The sequence below is a fragment of the Periplaneta americana genome, chromosome 8, assembly GCF_040183065.1.
Source record: "Periplaneta americana isolate PAMFEO1 chromosome 8, P.americana_PAMFEO1_priV1, whole genome shotgun sequence".
Taxonomy (NCBI): domain Eukaryota; kingdom Metazoa; phylum Arthropoda; class Insecta; order Blattodea; family Blattidae; genus Periplaneta; species Periplaneta americana.
The window spans coordinates 51,460,432-51,486,445 of record NC_091124.1 but is presented as its reverse complement, the minus strand read 5'-3'; the positions used below and the strand labels follow the sequence as shown (position 1 = coordinate 51,486,445).

General features: G+C 35.7%; 1 protein-coding gene across 1 annotated transcript in view; it reads left to right on the top strand.

The window, feature by feature from the left end:
- Positions 1-26,014, top strand: part of Cad99C (cadherin 99C) — a 466,185-nt gene that overhangs the window by 300,758 nt on the left and 139,413 nt on the right. The window lies entirely within an intron of this gene.

Sequence of the window (26,014 nt, the reverse complement as noted above, 5' to 3'; positions counted from 1 at the left end):
AGCAGCATGGACATTTCAATTGTTAACATTGTTCAATGGCGAAAACATGGAAGAATGAAGAAGTTAATAGTAATAGCAGATATTTATTATAACAAAACACGTATTATCACACAACATAAACGGCTAATTAAGCAAGACAACTAACATGTGTGCAGTGCGTACGTATAGTGTGGGTTTGAAATGCGTGCCGTTCCAGGATATTTATTATTAACTGAAGTGTATTTATGTTTAATTGTTTTTAATTTGTCGTAAATATATTTATTTATTTATTCTTTTTTGCCTGTCAAAAGAGGGGTGCGCGGCTTATTCGAGGGCGCGGGATATTCGAGAAAATGTGGTTTTACGACGGTTTATCAATTGCGATCGTTATCTAGCATCTGAGTGAAATAGAGGTGGTAATGTCAGCGAAAGGAGTTGAACATCCAGGGCCGAAAGTTATCTACCGTTTCATCTTAATGGTTGAGGGAAAATCTCGCAAAAAAAACCTCAGCCAGGTAACTTGCCCTAACTAGGATTTCAATCCAGCCCCTTCGTTTCACGGTCAGACATGCTAACCGCTACTCCACAGCGGTGGACACATTTCATTCTTGGTTACACAATTTTAATACTTGTGTATCACTAATGATAATGTTAAACTTGCTCAATTAACAACTTTTATAACATCACTGTGTTAGATAGTGAAACTATTATGTTACTTTTCTTTAATGGCTTGTTCGGCGGAACTTTACGCCATTTACAAACTTCTAGTGAGTTTTGCGCCTTTCTTCCGTTTTCTTCTTTCTTGACGTCTTGATGAAGAAGTGTGTGGATAGAGATGAGGATATCTTTGTGACTGGTAGTGTTATGTCGAAAGTTTATCAAATTGCACATTACATCTACCTACGCAAAACACATAAACACCAACTACAACTACAGTAATATAGAAACAGGCATGAAAATTTTACTCACTGAACCAAAAAGCCAGAAACTAAACATACTAGAACAATACGAAATTTTGTGTTTACACAAAAACACATGCACAACACGTCGTCAATACTAAACTAAATTTCAGGAAGCAGACCCGTACTGCCCGTTGAATTCGAGACTTGCGGGTTCAAAACCGACCGGGGGCGTTAGGTTTGAGAGATAAAATCCTTAAGAATTACGAAATGTAAATGATTCTCGGTCCTGATCGAGTGCTCTGTACAAAATTTACCAACCATTTCTAATCCACGTTCAATTTCGACGCTGATTAACCTCGACAATTGATAAAAGTTAAATAAAATACTACTACATTTTTGTTTTATAAATGTAATTTGTACTCACTAGCTAGCTAGTTAAATAAATAAATAAATAAATTTAATAATGTTTTATCAATTAAGAGGTTATCTAGCGCAGGTGGAGTAGTTGATGGGAAAAATCCGAGGTTTGCCACGCGATTGTTTGATATTCACCTTACAGTTTGGAGAAACCTCTGAAAAAGCTAAATATTCATATCAAGCGGGATCGAACCAAAAACCCAAGTGTTGCAAGGGGACATGTGTATGGCTCACTACCCCTGGACTACGATGGTGGTCGTAAAGATTGTCATGAAGGCAAATAGATCCATAAAAAAGTTGCGAAGAATGTAATTTGGGAAACGTCTAATTATTTAAAAATGTTGAATTTTTTTATTGGGTTATTTTACGACGCTGTATCAACATCTAGGTTATTTAGCGTCTGAATGATATGAAGGTGATAATGCCGGTGAAATCAGTCCGGGGTCCAGCACCGAAAGTTACCCAGCATTTGCTCGTATTGGGTTGAGGGAAAACCCCGGAAAAAACCTCAACCAGGTAACTTGCCCCAACCGGGATTCGAACCCGGGCCACCTGGTTTCGCAGCCAGACGCGCTGACCGTTACTCCACAGGTGTGGAATAAAAATGTAAATAATGAACTATTAAAATAAAAATATAATTTTATATATCAAATAAGAATGTCAACTCTATATAAATTTACAGTTAGATTTACTATTTCTTGCGGACGATTTAGTTCTAGTGACATTCTCAGAAGGTGATTTCTAACAAAAATTATGGCCTTCTTCTGAAAAAAAAACCCTGTGCCTAACAAAATATGCTCGGTTTAAAAAATATTAGAAATAGTAAATTCATTTACATATCTCGGATATATATTACCCTTTTCGATGAAGTAGACATTCCAGAGAAAAATTTTAAATACACCAAAACAATGGAAACAATAGTTAAGTTAATTAATAACATCATGAAACCTTTCTTAGTACAAAGACATTTATAGAATTCGCCTATACAAGCTCTTGGCGAGACCAGTACTTTGTTACGTTAGTGAGGCTCGGACATTAAGAAAGAAAGACTAAAGTAGACTAACGAAATTTATGAGATATACAGCAGGATACATAAAATGAAATCATAAACGTGATGAGGATGTAATGGAAGAATTACAATTAGAACCTGTAATACATCATACAGAACATTATCAGAACAAATTATTAAAGTCATGTTTTTCGCACGTATACAAATAGAATTCCAAATGCCATGTTTCACTATCGTCCAAACAGGAAGAGATCTCTAGCTCGTCCAATGAAACGCTGGGTTGAAAATTCAACAGTGAGAATGGAAGAAGAAGAAGAAGAAGAAGAAGAAGAAGAAGATTGTCAGAGCACATCAGATTTATTAGATTGTCAAGAAATAAAGTTACAGAATCAAAATTGAAAGTCAGAAATATCGTTTCAGAAAACAATGATTACAGACAAAAATGGAAATGACATGTAGAAGAAATGAAACATTCTCGATTTCTAGAAGCAGCAATGTCATACAAGAAAGAGTCGACCTAGTTGGCGAGTTGGTATAGCGCTGGCCTTCTATGCCAAGATTGCGGGTTCGATCCCGGGCCAAGTCGATGGCATTTAAATGTGCTTAAATGCGACAGGCTCATGTCAGTAGATTTACTGGCATGTAAAAGAACTCCTGCAGGACAAAATTTCGGCACATCCGGCGACACTGATACAACCTCTGCAGTTGCGAGCGTCGTTAAATAAAACATAACATTAACATACAATAAAGAGGGGCAGAAGAGACCAAGGAAGACCACTCAAAATATAGTTGGACCAGTAAAAATCGTAACAGAGAACTACAATCTGACCCGGAAGGTCAGAAAAAGAATACGATAAAAGTTTTATCTATTAATATTAAATGCTCTTTTAATTTAAATTGTCCTCTCACATTGTCAAAAAAAAAATGAAAATATTTTTCTGTATTTTTGCCAGTTTCTATGAGCTATATTATCATATAACTTAATTTACTTATATGTTGGCTTTAACACGGTTTGACCATTTAGTGAAAATACCTGTACTTTACAATACTTGCTTTCTGAATTGTCATGTGGTCAACAAAGATGTTTGTCCATCTCAGAATTAGCAACTCATTGCATACCTTATAAGTCACGAATTATTTTTAATTAACAAAAAACAGATGAAAGTGAATGAAATCCGCAAGAGCGGTATTTCGATTCCCAAACACTGAAATGACTCATAATGAAAGAAAAGAAAACAAGATGGTAGTCAATTTAGCTAGAGCTTCAGCCAGCGATGCTTAATTCCTGACGAAGAAAAAGCACAAATGAAGTTGTTCGTGTGGAAGAAAATGCATCAGTTGTAGATAGCTCTACTGTGCCTTGAAGGACTGCACACAAAAAGCCATCGATCTTGAATTTCACGCTTCCGTCACGTCCCCGCTCGAAAAACAAAACAAGCTCATATCTAAAAATGCTTGTCACAGCGCACAAAGCGCCTCTACCTTCGATACGAGAGCGTCGTACTGGTTTCTGGCGTAACTAACGCAAGACATCTTGTTTCTATCTAAGTGATATAGCTACTGCTTCTACCAGCACAATAACCCCACTGTCTTCTCTCAATAAAGAATTATTTATTTCTAATTTCGTGTTATTAATTTTTATTTATTTACTTAATTAATTTCTGTGTTACGGCTGTTGTAAGTTATAAATAAAGTGTTCAAATCATCTCAAGTTCAAATAGCAAACAACAACGAGACTTTATAAATCCTTCGAATGGCCAGTTTAGAGTTTGATCACAGTCTAGTATATACAGTCGCGAAGCTCAATACGTAGTAAATATGCAAACATTAGGTAGTTGCTCACCACTAGGGTCGCTAATATCGCCTCATTACAGGCAATGCAAAATAGTACCGTCACAGTCTATTGTTTCTAGCACCCTCAAAACTCAAGCTTCGTGACTGTATATAGTAGACTGTGGTTTGACAGTAAAGCCTAGACCAGGCAAGGCACTCATTTCTCCCTTCACAAATACACTACCTATCTGCATGTTCACTGGCGTTCAAAGATATCTGACCCTACTACTCGATAGCGATTGATTGTTGATGTAAGTGTGTCTTCTTACCGCTGTGGAGTAATAGTCAGCACGTCTGGCTATGAAACGAGCGGACCCGGGTTCAAATCCTGGTTGGGACAAATTACATGGTTGGAGTTTTTTTCCGGGGTTTTCACCTCAACCAACTGAAGCAGAATTGCTGGGTAATTTTCGGCGTTGGACCTCGGACTCATTTCTACACTGGCCAACAATGATTTTGCTACTGAATTAAAACAAGTGTACCAACTGTAATTTGAGTGTGCTGATTACAGATCTGAAGTCAGTTTTTTCTATCACGTCACAATTTTAAAATAATAACATTTTTAATGTTTAATTATGACGTGTGACACTACGTTCTGGTCAAAACTGAGTGCTCTTGAACTCGAAGTTTGGGACACATTTGCACTAGTGTCAACTAGGTTTTTAGAAAATTATAGAGCTAATAATAGCTAATAATGTTTAATTATGACGTGTGACACTATGTTCTGGTCAAAACTGAGTGCTCTTGAACTCGAAGTTTGGGACACATTTGCACTAGTGTCAACTAGGTTTTTAGGAAATTATAGAGCTAATAATTATACTGAGCTAGTATAGGCCTATAATATGCTTAGAGTATTTCAGAATATAGGTTGTCGTATGTCTTTAAAAATGCACTTTCTTCATTCACACCTTGGCTTTTTCCATCAAATCTCGGCGCTGTAAGTGACGAACATGGTGAGAGGTTCCATCAGGGCATATCAACGACGGAATCCAGGTACCAGGGTCAATACGGTCTGAGCATGATGGATGACTTCTGCTGGTTCCTACAGCGATCAACCACATATCAACATAAGCGAAAAAGCAAAAGGTCTCAAGCACTTTTAACAGAGTTTTTTATTGGTTACTACATTTTGTAAGTGAATATCTTCTTATAAATGTATTTAAAATAATATAATACAACAATTCACAAAGAATATATAAACTTAGCTCAATTTATATATCTGACTTTATGGTACAGGTACGCATTGAATGCAGTAGTAAGATTTAGAATTAATGTTACAGTCCTATAGCTCAAAAACCTGACGTGCTATTATAAATCTGATTACAGATCTGGAATCAGTGCATCAATTTCAGTATAGAACACTTGAAATTTCCTCAGTAGCAGACATTTTTTTTTTTTTTGTAGAACAGTGTTATCAGCCATACAATAGCCCTGGTTAAGTTCACGGTGCGACGTGCTGTACTTGTAAAAGAGTGCAGTCGTTCGGCTACCCAATCATTCACAAGAATAGGAGTGGTAAGCACAATAAGTCTCAGGCTGCAGTGTAAGCCTTCGGGATCCCTCCTCCGTACAAGAGAGAAAATAAAGTGTGCCTTCTTTAGTCATTAGCCTACTTCTATGAATAGATGACGAAGATAATATTCAGTGTTGTCAATCGTACCTAAATATTTCCGCATTCTAGAATTCAATGTTTCATCTCACTAGCCTTAGCGGGAAACCACTCATATTGTCAATTGAAGGGTTCAGAGCCAAAGGCAACTAACCCACAATTTTGTATTGTTCATTATTAAGCCTTTTTTCAAAACTATACATTGTTGTTATAGATTAATGATATTTTTTTTATTTATTCAATGTAGACCAATTAAAATAAATTGTGAAAACAATCATTTTTGTCAAGATCCTCATAATTTCAACTCTTATTTACTCATTTCGTAATTGTGGGTTAGTTGCCTTTGGCTCTGAGCCCTTCAATTCTGAGAATAATTCATCATTTTCCCCGATGGTGCCAACTATTGAAAACTAGCGGAACTGAATAATTTCAAGGGAACAATTTTTCCGGGGCCGGGTATCGATCCCGGGACCCCTCGCTTAACGCACGAATTCTCTACCGACTGAGCAACCCCAGGAAGTATACACGACACCGTCACAATTCTTCCCTTTATATCCACACAACTCAAATGGGCTGACAAGAGGTGTCGTGTATAGTTCCTGGGGTAGCTCAGTCGGTAGAGCATTCGTGCACTAAATGAAGGGTCTCGGAATCGATACCTGGTCCCGAAACAAATTTTCCCTTGAAATTATTCAAGCCTGCTTCACAGGAAGCTTCTATCTGAAAGCCAGATTTGCATTATATATTCGTTACTGTACATACAATATTATTCTTCCTATGAAACAAATCGTCAAGTGAGATGTACTGTACTGTCTGATAGTTAATATTGTATCAGTCAGACCCATCCAATTAGAGGAAAAACGAGAAATGTAGACACCAACATAAAATTAATTACAACAAATTTCGTTTGCTCATTTTTACAGCTTTGGAATAAGAGGAAAGGCGTTAGGTGTTACGTCAACACGCTTGAATAATGTTAGTTTATTGTTTGGAGATCTGTCGCAACACCCAGTTCTAGGCCTGGAGACGAGTGTCCTATGTTGTCACAACGTAGCCTCAGATTTGTCATCGGCACTGCATCATTACTTCCAATATCCAGCCTCTCCCATGAACACAAGCTCGATTATAAATTCAATGACAACAGCTTAATTACTGTACTGGATTATAACTAAGACCGGTTTTATAGTTCCGGTTTTCGCGACATTCCTTTTATAAGGCAGGCTGTAACTGTAATTTGATTTCTCTTCAGCCGACGACATATCCGCCGATTGTTTTCCTGATACGTACCTTATACGGCTTTTAAGTCTACGGTATTCGCGAAAAGCAGCCTTAGCGTTGTTATTATACTGGCAATGCAATTTCAGTAATGAAGCCTTGCTCTTCTTGTCCAAGCCCGTGTTGGCTAATGTGGATGTAATGAGTATTGACGATAGATATTCCGTATTCCCTTTGGATTAACTTGCAAACCAGTGGCAATAACCACAATAATAATAAAGAGCATAGTCTGGACCTTTTGTATACCAAATTTTGTACTCTTTCTGGTACACGTCAGTTAACTCTCAGTTACTTAGCTCCTCTTATAAATTTAACTGCACTGATAACTTTCATGAATTTCTGGAAAGTTGTTGTTTATTGACTTTACTGGCTTTGAGCCAGAGGCCGTTTTAGGGTCTTATACGCGCAGGACGCCCTCTCCAGCCATTGTACATAAATAACCATATAATAGTACATTATGCAACGAGCCTATAATGATAGTAATTAAGACGCAAGTATGTTTGTTTATGAAACAAGCGCAAGGGAGTTTCATAATTTTCATACGAGCGTCTTAATTACCATTATAGGCAAGTTTCATACGACTTTTTGTGCTCGACAATATTTCTAACTTTAAATTACTCAGAAGTATACATTTTAATTGTATCTTACAGAAGATCGGAAGTGACCTTGTTCATAGCTCTTGAATTGTGAGATGTGCGCAGACGCGAAAGTATTGATTTTTTCCGGGGAACAATAATGTCATTGACCTTGATGTAATGCAGAGAATGTATAACCTGGAAATTGATTTAGAATTGAAAAACGAGATGACAAATTGAATTTATTTGAATATTATTTACAATTAACGCTAATTATTATAGTAACACAACATAACCTTCTGCGACAGTATTGGATTTCCAGCCTCCGTGACGTTTCCCTCGTCTTTCGATTGCATATCCGAGAATAATCGAAAACCTGAACTTTAATGAATAGGTGTACTTTAATGACATGCATTAAAGGACTGCTACCAGGTGTATAATTACTACATTTCGGCATGGTCGAGCATAAATATATTTACACATATGAAACTATTTCTGGCATAAGTGCCAGTAGGTGTGTGAGTGCAGTGACTAATTCCTTTTATTTTGTGTAGGCCTAATTTGTCGATTTCCTATATTTGCAGGGGACTAGTTAGTATTAATATAATATTCATATGGTACATATCAGGAATGGTGAACGGGAGAAGAGTTCGGGGTAAAAGATGTCACCTGATAGACAACGTTAATGTATTATTATGGGGAGATTAAGAGGAAAGATAGAATTTGGGAAGAATGAAAAATGCTGGGTTTGCAGTTAAAGACCTGCTCTTGGGCAGAACACTATGTAAGTATGTATGTATGCATGCATGCATGCATATTTTTTGTTGAGATTTTAAAGTTTCCCTTTCCGGTGGCAGAAGCGTCTGAATGGTTATGGAAACTTTCATGGGGTAGAGTTATTTTATTTATCTGCCTCTCTGTTGCTGTCGTGTGTCCTCTCAGACAGTATTCAAATTTCCAACACGTGTTTGCGGTTTTGTTCGTGTGTTTTAGTTTGGTGGTTGGGGCTGGTGGTAATTGTAGAGGAGTTTTTCCAGTGTTGTTCTGTTGTTTGTGTTGGGTGGATTTGCGAAGATGTGTTGTGTATATACGCGATTTACTGCCTAATGTGTGTATTTCCTGTTTATGTTGTTTAGATGTGTGAAGAGTGGCTTTGTTTTTGTCGTAGTATAAACTGTGTTGTTAAACGTAGATTTATCAGCGCTTGTAACTGACAGTTGAGGTAACTTCAAGATCAGTATCTGTTGTCGTCCATAGATGTCTCCACTAGTATTTTGTTAGTGATTTTTTAGTTATTTATAGTTACCTTTGTTTGCAGAAGTTTTCAGTAGTAATATGGCTGATAGGTACACAGTGAGTTCTGTACTAGTAGGTGCAAGGCTTTTTAATTAATGAACCGTGTGATAAGCGATAGTGTACATGTACACTTCCAACTCAATCGTAATATGATTAAAAAAAACAATAATTGTTGGTATTTGACGTGATTATCAAGGTAAATAATACTAGTGGAGAGAGGGCTAGATGTAACTTCTGCTTCAAAACTGCAACCGTAGTCAGCTGTGGTGGCTATGGCAGCCATTCGCCCATATGAATGCTCTCATGTATTCAAATGAACTTTTCAGAGCCCGAAATGCCATTGACATTGGTAGAACACCCAAAAATAAAATATTCCTTGACTGACGACATAGAATTTGAAGTTGATGACGAAAATTAAGCTTGAGATGTTCGAAATTGTCTTTATAAACACACATTATTATCGTAATATATCATAGAAAATAAAAGATTTACCTAAGTTACGTAAATAAAACGCCAAAATTTTAAAGCTATACAGATAATATAGTAAATTAATTTACTGTGATCTATATTATTATTTAATATCAGTTATAGTTTACGAAACAGTAATGCAGTAGCGCCGCATGTCGGTATTTGTTCGAATCAGTACTAACAGCCAGGTAACTACAGGCCGAGGCACAATTACCAGTTGAAGCACAGATAACAGTAAAGATGACGATAACTGTTGTTTCGGAAACTCATTTTAAACATATAAGAATGTTGAAACATAGATAACTCTATTTGTACAGGTAACTGTCCTTCCAGAAACCGGGCATTAGTGTCCTTATACTTCCGGTTAAATAGACGAAGGTAAATATTGTAATCACATGGTAATTTCGTAATTCTGTTTATGTGGTGAAAGTGATTTAGTATAATCTATTACAATAGTTAATCTGTTTTAAATATGCTACTAAAACTTGGCAACACTGTGTGAAGGACCATGTGACCTGTCGCACTTCCGATTTGATATAGAACTACGTCTTTCTTCTCACTACGTATCGGGATAACTGGGGAATTGGCCATCACATAAAAATGCAAACCCCTCTGCTTTGTATGCCCCAGTTATCCTTGCATTCGCCGTATTCTTGTATTCTCCTCGTTCTCTTCGTTTTCTAGTATTCCCCTCTTTCCCCATGCATTCTCCTCGTTTCCTACGTATTCCACTAGTTCTCTCTGTCTTACCGTTGTTCTCCTTGACTTGCTCTTGTTATCCTTGTGTTATCCTTGTTCTCCTTGTTTTCCCCTCGTTCTCGTCTGTCTTTCCTCATTCCCCTTATCTTCTCATTTGTTATCTTTGCCTTCCCCTTCTTCTCCGTGTATTTCCCTTCTTTGTATTTTCCTTGTTCTCCTTATATTCCCCTTGTTCTCCTTCTTTGTATTTTCCTTGTTCTCCTTATATTCCCCTTGTTCTCCGTGTCTTTCCCTTGTTTTCTTATATTCCTATTGTTCTCCTTGTATTTTCCTTGTTCTCCTTATATTCCCCTTGTTCTCCTTGTCTTTCCCTCGTTCTCCTTGTCTGTCTTTCCTCATTCCCCTTATCTTCTCCTTTGTTATCTTTGCCTTCCCCTTGTTCTCCGTGTATTTCCCTTCTTTGTATTTTCCTTGTTCTCCTTATATTCCCCTTGTTCTCCGTGTCTTTCCCTTGTTTTCTTATATTCCTATTGTTCTCCTTGTATTTTCCTTGTTGTCCTTGTATTCCCTTTGCCCTTTCTCATTTCTCGCACCACGCACCACCCACGCGTAGTTCTACGTAAAGATATACAGCATAGTAAACTATACACCTGTCAATTTGTTTTCCGCTCATACGTTGCACCTGTGTAGACCTTGACGGTGTGAATTACATCTCTGTTCTGGGAATGTGGGGCACCTGTGAGACGGAATTCAATATATCTCTGGAAAAGTGACGGATGAGAACAATAAGAAGTAAACAAGACAATGGTAAATTCTGTGTCTTGTACTGTCATTAAGGAACAGTATTATTCCTTTACGTGCCGTAGACCTAAGGCGGTAGCGGCCATACTAAGAATTTATATCTCCTTTATAAATCCTTCACTCTTCATAACGATTGAACTCGCGAACATGAATCTAATACCGAGCATGGTAACTATGGTGGACGAATACCCACTAGGGTGGGCCTTAATAGTAAACTTTAGAATTTTCTTTGGGACTCCTTTTAAAGTTATTACATATAGTACTGTCCGCATTTCACGAGAAGATCCTAGTAAGGAATGCGAGTTTTTCCCCCACTCTTATAACCTACCCTCAACTCGGAACCGGCCGGCCATTGACTGAGTCTTGTTTGTCCCAACCGGCCAATGACACCACTCTCATCCACCTGCTCCTTCAAGAACGCCGAGTTACTGGCTTACTCTCTCCTCTTACCCCGCAAGGACCAGACTCCCCTCGCAGGGATCCTCTCGTGAAATTTGGACAGTACAAATAAAAATCGTGTGAAGTTTGAAGTCGATTAGCAGCGGAACACTTTTCCCGAATAGAGAGTTTCATTACAGGGTTGAATTTTTGACTTAAGGTTGTTTGTGGTGAGTGTGTGTTTGAAGGATGACTGTTAAATTATCCGGATTCTAAGAGAAACATTAGGTAGAGATTTCTTGTTTACTCGACCGAGAAAAAGCGTATTTAGATGAGAGAAAACGCATGTCGCATAGCTTCGAGTGGAAGCCAAGTGCCGATTGTGGAAAATATGCATTTGTTATTGCGTAGTTGCACTGTTGTATTCTAAGATGGCGATGGAGATTGATACGATTTAGTGTTTGTCATTGAAAAGTAATAGAAAATGGAAACAAGAAAGTCTGATTCCTTGGGTCTCTTAGGACACGATGAGAGACAAATAGTGGGTGCATAATTGCGAGCATTTCCAGGAAGGATTACATTTCGCAAAATGTCTTAAAGCACTGTAAATGATGCAGCATAACGGGCAGTGAAACTGATGACAGACTACAATAATATCCTGACAACTAAAGAACAGTGTTGCCAATTCGATTCTTAAAAACCCGCTAAGAAACACTGCAGAAACCGCTAAATTGCTATGTTGTCAATGTAAAATGAAATTATTTTGCCGCTGTAAGTGCTAAAAATATCCGCTAAATCTCTATAGCAGTAATACAAATTTCATAAATTTTACCCGGTAAACTAACACTGAAAACAGCCAGATCTATCGGGAAAACTGCTAAATTGGCAACACTTCTAAAGAAGAATAAAACCAGTTTATTCTGCAAACTGTGTCCGAATATCGGCGCCGATAGAACTATCTGGATGTGAAGAAATCATCTTCTTCTAAGGACTTTTAAAACCAATGAAATCATTAATGGTGAATGATAACACAAAAAGATTGTAAATATTTTATTTGTGGTTGAATATATAAATTTAAGAAAATGTTCAAAACTTCAGCTCAAATGCCAGCTCTTATTACCCAGTCCCTCCCAATTTTTAAAGGAATTATTTCCTCAATAAGTGTAACAATTCTGCAGTGCTTGGAAAAGTGACATAAGTCAGTTTTCACAAACCTTTTTTGATACTTTATTGACAACTTACACTGGTTTATGTCGATTTCATTTTTTCTGTATGAATTATTGTAATGGGAGGAATATCTATGTATTTTTTTCCCAAGCGAACAGATGTTCGTAAGTTGTCAAATTATCAAAAAAGGTTTGTGGAAACTGACTTGTGTCACTTTTCCCGAGCACTACAGAATTCTAGGGGATGTTTTTAAATTTTCACGAAAAATAAAAATTCACCTATATGGCTAAGGGTCACCCTAATACCCACCCATCGCAGCTTACCAACGTTATACTACAGTAATATCTGAAGCCGCTTCTTGAACAAGGGAGAGGACTGAACACAAATAGAAATGTAAGGAAAGTCTGATCGAGGGGGGAAAAGGAACACACGCAAACTACATGACTGGAGGCTGTATCCAGTAGTGGCCCGGGCAAACCTCATTCTTGTCAAAATGCGAACTGGCTTTTTCTCCCGGTCATGTAGAGAGCGTGAGATTTCCTGTCGAACTAATGAAGAATGCCAACCACGCACATCGAACTGTTGATACGCATGTGATTAAATCATTGCACAATTCGGCTCACACAAACAAACTAGATTCGATAAATTATGACTCCCAGCTATTGTTGTGTGGTTCCACTTTCTCTTGTCTTTGCAACGACGGAGCTCAAGCTCCGAGTGTCACTGCATGTGCGATTTGGGGGTTCGGACCCCACCGGAACCACAGTGGGGTGCTCGTAACAATCACCCGAAGGGGAGGGTGTCAAAGGAATGCTCCACTTCCGATATTTGTCACGTCATTCGTTGCATCTCTCAACGCAACCAAAATCTATGCATGTTATATTTATGAGCACGTATATCGTGGGCATCTTCGTAGGCTCTAATGATGATAGAACCTCGATTCTTTTGTTGGGAAGCAATCAGTTGAGTCATGGCAAGGTCATCCACCAGCAAAAGAAAGAGGAACTACACCAATGAACTTGAAGAGGAAGACCTGAAGTCTCTATCCTAAATATTTTTGCTTTTTCATGAGAAATATAGAGAGACTGTATTGGAAGTCCTGAAGTCTCTATTCTAAATATTTTAATAATAATAATAATAATAATAATAATAATAATAATAATAATAATAATAATAATAATAATAATAATAATAATAATGGTTTATTTTAACTGGCAGAGTTAAGGCCACTTGGCTTTCCCTTCCACTCTACCAGTATGATATAAAATTACTACAATGCTATGAATATAACATAATTTCAATTTATTTCAATTTATTTTTATTTATTTCAAATATACAGAATAAAGAAATATAATTACAAAACAAACAAAGAGAAATACAAATAAAATAATACAAGCAATATAAAAAGAAGATACAGTAGTATTAACAAAATTTGAGACCGAATGAGCAGCGCTCGTGCTCGGTCGCAGTTCAGATATAATATTAAAATAAAAAATAATAATAATATAAATAAATAAGTAAAATAAAATAGGAACTGAAATATAATTACAGCGGCAATGGAATTATATAATATAATATTAACACTATAGAAGAATAATATCGCACGTGAAAAGTAGGACTAATATATATTTCAAAATTATAGAATACAAATATAATATAGGTTGATTAATTCATACACATAGGCTATAAATTTATTTAATCAAATTAAAGATATTAACACGTTTCTAATTTTCTTGTTATATGTTAGTGGGTTACATGTTAGAAGTTCTGGGTGTAATTTAGTTAAAGCATTGTACAACCGAGGGCCAAAATTTATGCTATGCTTTAGACCAGCAGATGTGAGACATTTAGGTTCTACTAATGTTGAATTAATATTTCGTCTTGTGTCATAATTGTGTGTCTGTAATACAAACTTATTACGATTTTTATGATAAAATTTTAACAGCGTATACTTATAAATTTGTTCAATATTAAATACATTAAATTCAGAATAAATTAATTTAGTTGGATAATCGAAACGTTTCTTCAAACAAATTTTAATTATTCGTTTTTGTAGTAAATTTAACGGACTAAGATTAATTTTTGTACTAATTAATACAATACAATACAATACAAAGCAATACAATACTACAATACAAGACAATATAATACATAATTGATGTAATACAATGTCAATTGTTTTCATCTTTACAACACCAATAAAATAATTATGTAATAATAATAATAATAATAATAATAATAATAATAATAATAATGGTAATGATAGTCATACCTAAATTAAATTAAATTATTAAACTCGATCACAATTATAACTTCAATTTGACTGCGCCCGTAAGAAATCGTTTAGCTTTTTCTTGAAAGTGGTTATTGTCTGGCAGCCCCTAATCTCCTGAGGTAGAGAATTCCATTCACGGGGGACTGACACAGTAAGAGGATGAATAGTGGTATGTTCTATGGGCAGGAATTGCAAGGATTTGGCTCTCCTGTGACCTGGTGTTTAGATTGTGATTGGAGGATAAGTAGTTAAACCGGGAACGAAGATAATTTGGAGTAGAAGTGTGGAGAACTCGAAACAGAAGAGAGAGCGAATGAAGTGTTCTACGGTTACTAAGTTGCAACCAGGATAAAGATTTGAACGAGGGTGTAATGTGGTCAAATTTGTGAGCATTGCTGATGAATCTGACACACATATTGTGTACACGCTGCAGCTTGTTCGAAAGGTCAGTTGTCAAGTCTGTAAGTATTACGTCGCAATAGTCAAACAGTGGTAGTACGAGGGTTTGCACTAAAGTCTGTTTTAATTCTGGCGGGAGGAAGTTTCTGAATGGGTTAAGAGAATGCATGGCATAGCACACTCTCTTGGATATTTCCTTTATTTGGCATTCCCAATTTAAACTTTCTTCCAAGAAAATGTCGAGGTTTCTGACGACGGAATGGTACGGAATAGTGGCATTATTTACTGTACTAATTGGGATATGTCTGTTGTTCATTGTGTTCAGTAGTCTCTTATGTCCAATTAATTATAGCTTGTGACTTACTAGCATTTAACATAAGTCCGAACTTTTTCTTTTTGCTTTCTCATGAGAACTATAAACAGACTGTATTGGAAGTCCTAAAGTCTGTATCCTAAATATTTTTGCTTTTTCATGAGAAATATAGAGAGACTGTATTGGAAGTCCTAAAGTCTGTATCCTAAATATTTTTGCTTTTTCATGAGCAATATAGAGAGACTGTATTGGAAGTCCTAAAGTCTGTATCCTAAATATTTTTGCTTTTTCATGAGCAATATAGAGAGACTGTATTGCAAGTCCTAAAGTCTGTATCCTAAATATTTTTGCTTTTTCATGAGCAATATAGAGAGACTGTATTGGAAGTCCTAAAGTCTGTATCCTAAATATTTTTGCTTTTTCATGAGCAATATAGAGAGACTGTATTGGAAGTCCTAAAGTTTGTATCCTAAATATTTTTACTTTTTCATGAGAACTATAAAGAGACTGTATTGGAAGTCCTAAAATCTGTATCCTAAATATTTTTGCTTTTTCATGAGAACTATAAAGAGACTGTATTGGAAGTCCTAAAGTCTCTATTCTAAATATTTTTGCTTTTTCATGAGAACTATAAAGAGACTGTATTGGAAGTCCTAAAGTCTGTATCCTAAATATTTTTGCTTTTTCATGAGAAATATAGAGAGACTGTATTGGAAGTCCTAAAGTCTGTATCCTAAATATTTTTGCTTTTTCATGAGAACTATAGAGAGACTGTATTGGAAGTCCTAAAGTCTGTATCCTAAATATTTTTGCTGTTTCATGAGAACTATAAACAGACTGTATTGGAAGTCCTAAAGTCTCTATTCTAAATATTTTTGCTTTTTCATGTGAAATATAGAGAGACTGTATTGGAAGTCCTAAAATCTGTATCTTAAATATTTTTGCTTTTTCATGAGAACTATAAAGAGACTCTATTAGAAGTCCTAAAGTCTGTATCCTAAATATTTTTGCTTTTTCATGAGAACTGTAAAGAGACTGTATTGGAAGTCCTAAAGTCTCTATTCTAAATATTTTTGCTTTTTCATGAGAAATATAGAGAGACTATATTGGAAGTCCTAAAGATGCATCCTAAATACTTTTGCTTTTTCATGAGAACTATAAAGAGACTGTACTGGAAGTCCTAAAGTCTGTATCCTAAAAATTTTTGCTTCTTCATGAGAAATATAAAGAGACTGTATTGGAAGTCCTAAAGTCTCTATTCTAAATATTTTTGCTTTCTCAAGAGAACTATAAAGAGACTCTATTGGAAGTCCTAAAGTCTCTATCCTGAATATTTTTCCTTTCTCATGAGAACTATAAAGAGACTGTATTGGAAGTCCTAAAGTCTCTATTCTAAAAATTTTTGCTTTCTCATGAGAACTATAAAGAGACTGTATTGGAACCCCTAAAGTCTCTATTCTAAATACTTTTGCTTTCTCATGAGAACTATAAAGAGACTGTATTGTGATGCTGAAAAATATATTTTGTGATGCTGAAAAACATATTTCAAAAGTATGACACGATCACTTGTTTTTTAGCATCTCTCATATTGAAAATTTGTCATATTGTCTGTCTGTGCACAGTCTTTTTTCCCCAGTCTATTAGAATAACTTTGTTAATATTTGATATTTAAGAGTGAATTTAACTGGAAATGATGCGCATCAAATGTAATAATTTTTACTCAAAGACATAATACTACTCCTACTTGGAATTCGTACTGGACTGCAAGTGGTAAAGATTCATTTAGCAGAAACTTATTTTTCCTCAAATGTACGACCGAATGAAATGCAAAGTATACTCTCCAATCTTAATTAGTACAAAATTTATATCTGGTCATGGAAAATTTGGAGATTATTTTTAACTATTCAAAATTAAGACTGCAAAAGAATCGATGTGCTTGTAAAAAGATGTCTGCTAAAAATCTACTGTTTGACTGTCCTGTATTTTACATGCAAAGACAATACCTTACTTCGTAAGTTTAAATTGTAAAATCACCTATGAACAACCTATCTGTACTCTTTTTCAAAATAACTATTCCTACAAATTCTTCATATACTTTATTTATTCAAGACTTTAATTAGTGTATGTAAGTGTTTATTTGTTCTTACGATTAGTCTATTCTTAACTGTAGCCCTAATAATTCCATGTAAAATAGAACTTTAGGAACTACTACTACTGCTGCTATTACTCTGCTATTTCTATTACTATTACTACTGATGCTGTTGCTGCTTTCAATACTCGGAAAGAACAAGGAAATTATAAAAATAAGTGAATACAAAAGAAAACAATAAAGTAAATAGTGGAAGATATGGAAATAAATGGTAAGAAGTAAGGAGAGAAATTACAAAAGCAATGAAGTAAATTTCAAAGAATAAGGAAAGAAATTATGAAATCAGACAAATAAATGAAAAAATAATCATAGGGAAACAAGTAAATAGTTAAAATTAAAACAAGCAAAAACAGTAGTACAGAGAAACAATATACAAATACAAGGAGCAATCAATTAGTTTCCGAACTGCCCTGAATGTACGCAACACACAGGACACAGAAAACGAAGAAGTTATCTAGAACCAGAGAAACGCCTGGAATCTATACTAAATGCATCATTTGAAAGGCAGAGAAGAAGACTAGCCATGAGGAGTGTATGAAAAGATTCCAGAATCATCGCAATAGGTTCTTGAGATATTTGCACAAAATCCCGTGTTGAAGCTCAATAAAATTCTTAAAGACAATCTAACTCAACAGGGATGGAAACAATGATCTTCAGTGACACGCACATGTATGTTTAACGGTACAATAAATACAAGTGCAGTTCGGATATGTGTTTATTGCACCTTGTAAGTAGAGAAATAATGAAAGTAACCATAGAAACAACAGACATAAGGGAAAGAATAATAAAAAGGCCAGGAAATAAAAAAGAAGAAACAAAGAAGTAAATAGCAAAGAAGAAGGTAAGGAAGTAACTTGAATGAATGAATGAATGAATGAATGTTAGCCATGATGTCCCATGTTGGGCACAGGCCTCCTGTGACGGGTTTAGAACCCCCTCGACAGGGATGGCTCAAGTGTACTCGCTTGGTGAGCCAATCAGGCGAGCTTGTCGTGTATACTACTTTTGTGACATGGTTAATAACCCTGTTAGACTTTAACTAGTCTCAGCACTCTGTTGTTTATTTTTTTTTTCTTGCACTACACACATTATACTGACACTTTGACAAACACTGATTGCTATTTACACTATTTACCTGAACTTTCTCAACACTGACTTTACTATTTACAAAACTTATCTTACACTTTCACTAATACTGACTTTACTATTTACAATATCTTAACCCTGATTACGTTATTTATTTACAATGACCTACCCTAGTTCTTTCCACAAAACTCTGTTCTTTGCTGTCCTCGACCATTGTTTCCCCACCTCTTTGGTAAACATGTCAGATCATCTGAGACGTGGTCTTCCCTGTCTTCTCTTTCCGACGTAGGGGTCCCACATCGTGACTGCATGGGTCCATCTTGTCTGGTGTAGTCTCGCCACATGTCCCCCCCCCCAGGTCCACTTCGTTGCCGTGGTTCGTTCTGCTGCGTCAGTAGTGTTCGTCAGTCTTTGTAGCAACTTATCAGTGTATATTTTTGCAGTGTTTCTTCCAGGCTCTATGATAAACCAAACGTGAACTTAAAAACGAATTGTTTTGAATGCTGTTATATTTTGTTGCTTCAGATGTGAGTTCCTTGTATGCCTGTGAAATAATCTCCTCCATCGATGCAGCATTGCCGATATAGCTAATAGAAGGGCACATTACTCACATCTCCAAGGGTCGTTGCGTCCCACCGTGGGCGGGTGGCACTGCAGAACAGGTTGGAGGATGCACAGTCCCACGCCGTGTATGGGGGAGTGGCGCGACCAGTGGAGAAACCCAGGCAGTGTTTCATCATCATCGCCGCCCGCGAGCTCGGATTAGACGGTCCAGAGATTCAGATGCGGGGTCAGAAGTGACACCCAATATCTTTTAGCACATAGGTGAAAAGCAGACTGCCCTCAAATGTGGATTATTTTGTAACGTTCAGGGATTGTGCATCAACGACGACATTTATGAACTCCGAAACAACCTACCATGTAGTACGTAGGAGATTAAACATTTCGCTTGAGGAGCTACAGCAACGTGACGAGAAATTCAAATTGATATCTATTATTTGACAGAAAGATGAGTATTTGACTGCTCTCGAAAACGGATTCAGAGAAATGAACGGAAAAAAACAAATTCTTTGCCATCGTCATGATTGTTGTAACAACCGTCAAAATAGTCGCCGCCGCCTTCATATTGTCGTCGCAGCTGTTGTCACCGCTGTAATAATACTTGTCGCATCTGTCGTCGTCGTCGTCGCCAAAAATGTCGTCATAACTGTCATCATAAATATCATCGTCTGAACATTCGCGGACGTCTTATTGCCATAACTTTTGTCGACATCATAATAAACTGTAATCTTAAAAGTCATTGTCGTCGTTATCGTAGCCATAATTATCATCAAAATTATCATCATAATCGTGGTAATTGTATTGTCGCCGTCATCGTTGTTATCGTCTACATAACGATCGTCGTCATAAATGTTGCCATAACTGACGTCGTTATAATTGTCGTCATAACTACGGCTAGGATTTTGATGACCTATAAATCATAAAAAAGTCCTAAAAACAATGCATTTATGACCTAAAAATCCTTAAAAAATGCCCTTAAAATACCCTAAAAATTGTTCTTACATAATTGGTTTAGTACGAAAAGAGGTTTTGTACTACTTAATATTTAGACTAGTAATTAAATTAAATTCTACGAGTAGTACCAACATTTAAGTTCATTTAATTTTACATTAATTTGTTCTAAGTGGTACACTTTAATTAATTATTTTACCTGATGTAATTTTCATGTAGCTCACCACAAGGCTACACTTACCCGGAATTAGCAGGTATAGAGGAGTCTATATTGAAGGGGTGGTTGGAGTGTACTACGTTAAAATGGCAATATTTGTGTAGAAAAACGATTAAAATATTATACAAAATAATGGGTATTAGTCATCGGCGTAGCTTGGTCGGTTAAGACGCTTGCCTACCGATCCGGAGTTGCACTCGGTCGCGTGTTCGAATCCCGCTTGGGTTGGGTTTTTCCGAGGTTTTTCCCAACTGTAAGACAAATGTCACGTAATCTATGGCGAATCCTCGGCCTCATCTCGTCAAACATCATATCGCTATCACCAATTCCATCGACACTAAATAACTTCGTAGTTGATACAGTGTCGTTTAATAACCACGTAAAAAAATAATGGGTATTAATGGACCAAATATATAGACAAATATCGAAGGAAATAAACATTGTTTTATATTAATAATGGGGATTTATGGCCAAAATTAAATGAAAAAGCCTAAAAAGAGTCCGAATAAAACAAAAGATGCTCTTATGAGTTGAAACAGGAAAAAAATGCAAAAAAAAATGCCCTAACAAATATGTCTTAAAACACTCAGTTTATCACATAACACATAAATACTAAAGCAGCAATGTTTCTAGCTTACTAGAAAAAAAGATGCAATTTCATCAAAATCCTAGCCCTAGTCATAACCATCTTCTTATACAAAAATATTTAAAAACGAGTGTTTTCAAATAATCCATTAATTATCACCAATAATTTTTATGTAATATTAAAGCATTAACTATGCCTAAATAAAAGGAAATGTTGTTTTCTTTCTTGTTCCAAATAAGGAGCCGTTTCTGATAATGAGAGACTGAAGTTTTTGCAATAGGCTACATTAACAAGTATGTGTAGTATGTTTGCACCGATTACTTTAATTTTACATCATATCGAATTTTTTATTATCAACTGCGCTATAGCTATTATAACGGCTTCTAGATAGAGTTAATTCGTAGTTCACTACTGATACAACAATTACCTTTATTACATCTTGTACGCAGAGTATCAGTTTCAGCTTTGCACAAGCAATTTCCTATTAGCTTTAATTTCAGACAGGATATTCGTTTTAACCGCAATCGAAGACAAGAAGCGCCTGGAGTGAGCTTACAAAGCAAGCAATCTAAGTTTACCTATCTGGAAATAATCTGCACAGTAAGGTTCAAGGTAGTAACTTGCCATGTAAATAACGACAACGTAATGATCTTGTATTTGCAGCCGTCGCAAATTTTGTGATGTTATCTGAATCACATTATAATATAAGTGTTCTTTACTATAATCAGGTCCACAGCTGTGGAGTAGTAGTGGCCCGAGTTGAGGCAAGTTACCTGATTGAGGTTTTTCCGGGGGTTTCCCTCAACTCAATATGAGCAAATGCTGGGTAACTATCGGTGCTAGCGTAAAGTTGGGACAGAAAACGTTATTAATAAACCATGCATAAGCGATGGATGTATGAACAGCCTGTAACTGTACAATGGGAATTCCTTTGCAGTAGTTATATACACGAAATCCCTTGTTTAAACGTTGAATATAGAGAAAAAATGGCCGCCTCTCTAACAGCTGTTCGTATCGACTGTCATTTTATGATGATGGTTGCCTTGTAACCACAGAAGAACAAACCAAGGAGCATAGAATAATTAGAATAATATTGCTATAGGTTTTACTCTTTGACCAAAATATAGAGTGGTAATCGATTTGAGCCAGTTATACTATCGATACTTAACACGGCACACTAGAGCGCTCTACCGGATGCAATAGAGATCCTGAGATATTGTTACCTTTCGTAAATAAGTAATGACGAAACTATGATGTAGCTGTGTAACAGTTATACTGTTATACACGACGTATGTAGTGATTATTAGTAAGGAATTTACACACGACTTATAAATGAGCTACTCATTGTATAAGTATAAGACAGTTAAATGTCTGTATATAGAGTTTTTATTAGTAAGACCGTATAAGAATAATAACTATTATCAGCTAATGCCTAGACTGAGTGATATCTTCCAAGTACATAAATTTAGATTGTTGATAATTGATCTTTGATTTGACAGCCTTCCGCTTTTTTCTTTATTTGTAATTTATCTTAAATGGAATTCCAAATAGTTATAATACCAATAGAATGTCTGTATTCTGTAATAAAATCAATAAATACTTATAATAATTATATCCCGGAAGCTTGCGCATTCGCATATTTTGTTCATGGGCTATAATTACGTCCTTATGAATTATCTATATGAACTATAATATTATAAGTTCTTTAAACATACGTTTATGCTACACATGAACTGCATATTTTTGCATTTATCATAAACTGCACCACTTTCCAATACCTTAAGGAGATAATGAATTGTCTTAAATTATGTCTTACATAAAGATCATTTTCTCTAAAACTGTCGAAGCTAGACAGCTGATGTTTTACAGTTCATGTATCCATAACTTGTTCTTACGCTGAATTAGTAGTCTTGTTCTATATTTTTTTCCAACGATTTTTAGTGCAGTACCCCCTGTAACAATCCCGCGCCGTGGTTTAAGGCATCCTGCCTAAGATTCGAATTACTGAATGCGCGCTGGTTCGAGTCCTCACAGGGGAAGAAATTTTCTCGTGAAATTTCGGCTAGTGTAAGGGTCCGGTGCCCACCTAGCATCGTGACGCACTTGGAGAGCAACAATAGGTGCCGAAATCCGTTTACGAAAGCCAGCTATAACGACTCGGGGGATTATTGTTCTAACCACACAATACTACCATTCTAGTAGGATGATCGTCCACCTCTGCTTAGGCAGGTGAACGTGAAGCCAGCGGAGGCTGGTCGGTCGTTTTTACCGTTCTGTTGAAGGAACTTTAGATAATTTTTAAATAGGAAACGGCGAAAATGGACGTAAAATAATAACTACCACATAAAGGAGAAGAATGTACAAGTACGACTGACCAGCAGATGGCAGAGTGGTGAGAGAGGGGCGTCGCTGTCCTCACTAGACAGATCCGAGCCCTTACACTGGACGAGTGATGGTCGAGTATTTCTCCAGAATTTACCCTAGGCGACACTCGAAAATCAAGGCTCCGCTTTGTGAAGGCTGTAATGTGGAAAACCCGAATTTTGGGGGGGGGGAATGTAGGCCTGTGACATATTTTTTTCAGGGCTAATTCCGATATTTGTCTTAGTGCCTTGAGAAATCCGTAAAATTCACAGGCAGGGTGAGTAGTGTCTATTTAGACTAGCCAACTGGCTGTGAGGTAACCATATTAAAACATTGCCCAGTCCAACATTTCAAATGTCTTAATTTTACTTTTGTTTTAATAGTTCAAACGGCATTACAGATTTTATCGTACTTATTCCCGTAATTTTATTTTGCCCTCTATCTAGGAATTATTATACCGTATGTAGATATAGGTGAAAACTCCTGCATTAATTTGTTTAGACTGCACGTTGTACAACAGAGACAGAGAAGTTGCCGATCTTACACAGTTGCTTTATAAGAATCAGTGAACAAAACCTGTCGACCATTTTCTCTCCGTTCCTTCCTTGCTTCCTCCATTTTCATATTCACCGTGTTCAGTATTTTATTTGTTTTTGTTTCGTTTCTTTGTTTTTTCCTTTCTGTTCCTTTCTGCCATTTTGATTTACTCCGTTCTTTCTCTCTTTTATCTACACCTATACTTATGCTTGATTTTCTTCCCTTCATTTTTCTTCCTTTATTGTAATTGTTATATTTTTTTCTCTTTTAATAAGGTGTTCCTTCTTCCATCTTCCATTTTTCTCTCTTATCAATTTTTCTTTCGTTAGTTTTTATTTTTTTATTCCCTTATTTTTTATTTCTTGACTTTCATTATTTCCTTCATTCCATCTTCTTCTTTCTTCCTTTCATCATCTTTTATTTCTTTTCCCTTTTATTAACTTTTCTTTCTTTTCCTTCCTTTCTTTCTTCATTATTAATAATTATATAATTGCTTAATAGTTAGAAGGACAACACTACATTCTTTCATCCATAATAGTGCCTACCTGCCTATTATTACTATTTATTTCCTTGTTCATTCACTTAGGTAATTATTTTCTTATTTACGTATATTGTTACTTATTTTTCCGTTTACTTAAGCCATTAATTTATTAATTTATTTACTTATATATTTATTTTGTTTACTTATTTATTCGCTTATTTATTCATTTATTTACTTATTTATGTATTTATTTTGTTTTTTATTGATTTATCACCTTGTTTATCAATTTATTCATGTGTTTAACTATGTATTCACATATTTATTTATCAAATTATTCGTTTATTTAATTATCTATCAATTTATTCACTTATTCAATGACTCATTTATCAATTCACTCACATATTCAACTATTTATTTGTCAACGTTTTCAGACGTATTTACTTCTTTATCCATTTTTAACGTATCTATGCATTTATTTGAAAATTTATTGGCATATGTATTTATTTGCCCATTTATTCACTTAGGCCTACTTATTTTTTATAAATTTATTCAAGTATTTATTATTTATCCATTTATTTAGATATTTATTTTTATTCATTAATTTATTTATCTATCCATTTATTCACACTTTATTTTGATTAATTTATTGGTATTTAATTATGCACTTATATAAGTACTTATTAATTTATCCTTTTATTTACGCATTTATTTACTTATTTATCTATTTACTTACGCAATTAATTTATACATTTTTCTTCTTATACTTCATCTTCTCTTTCTTTCTTTCTTATCTGCTTCTCTTGTACCCTATCTTGTAGAGTTCTGTACTAATTTTACTGTTGATGGAATGTTAAAAGAATATAGTTTGTGACTCTCGTAAAGTGACAATCACATAAAAGAACTCAAGACCATTACACTGGCAACAGGTAAATATCTCCCTCCATGGCCGTGGACTCCACGAAGCGTTAAGTCTACGCCAACATTTATCTGGAGGAAATGGCGAGAAGAGTGCAGATGACAGTTCTATGACAGATATAAAAGTATTCAGAGTATGGAGTGATACATATAACCGTCAACCCACGGCGTTCTGTCTCTTACTACGTGCTCTTTGCTCTGTTAAGCGTCATTTAAAGTAGACAATACGGAAATATTAAAAAATGATTAATTATGTTGAGCGTTTTTGAAGTGTGAGAAAGTAAAAGCAGTGTATCAGCTTTGGTCTGTCAGACGCTTCGGATTCGCTTGAGAAGTCAACTCGGAGGAAATATTCGTCACAGTTGGATTTGCGCGGTGTTAAAGACCCAAGTTGAATGTCCGTCCCGCTTGCTCTTGACCACTCACCAGACGAAACGAAACTCGATAACCAAGACATAAAGTTACACTTTACAACAAACGTACACAGACCTTCTTTATCTTCTACCTGTGTTTCTCAGTTAAGGAAAATTCCTTCGTGTCAACTCGAAATCGTCCTTGAACTTTCATGATTTTGGTATTTTCTGGCTCCACAGCACGGGATGGATCCTGTTGCTTTCATAATTTGCTTCCATTATTGTCTATTTATTTAGCTTTTCCCACAACTTTCAATCCGATGTCTATCTTGTTTAGAGTACGTATAACATTACTTACTTTACTTACAAATGGCTTTTAAGGAACCCGCACGTTCATTGCAGCCCTTACATAAGCCCGT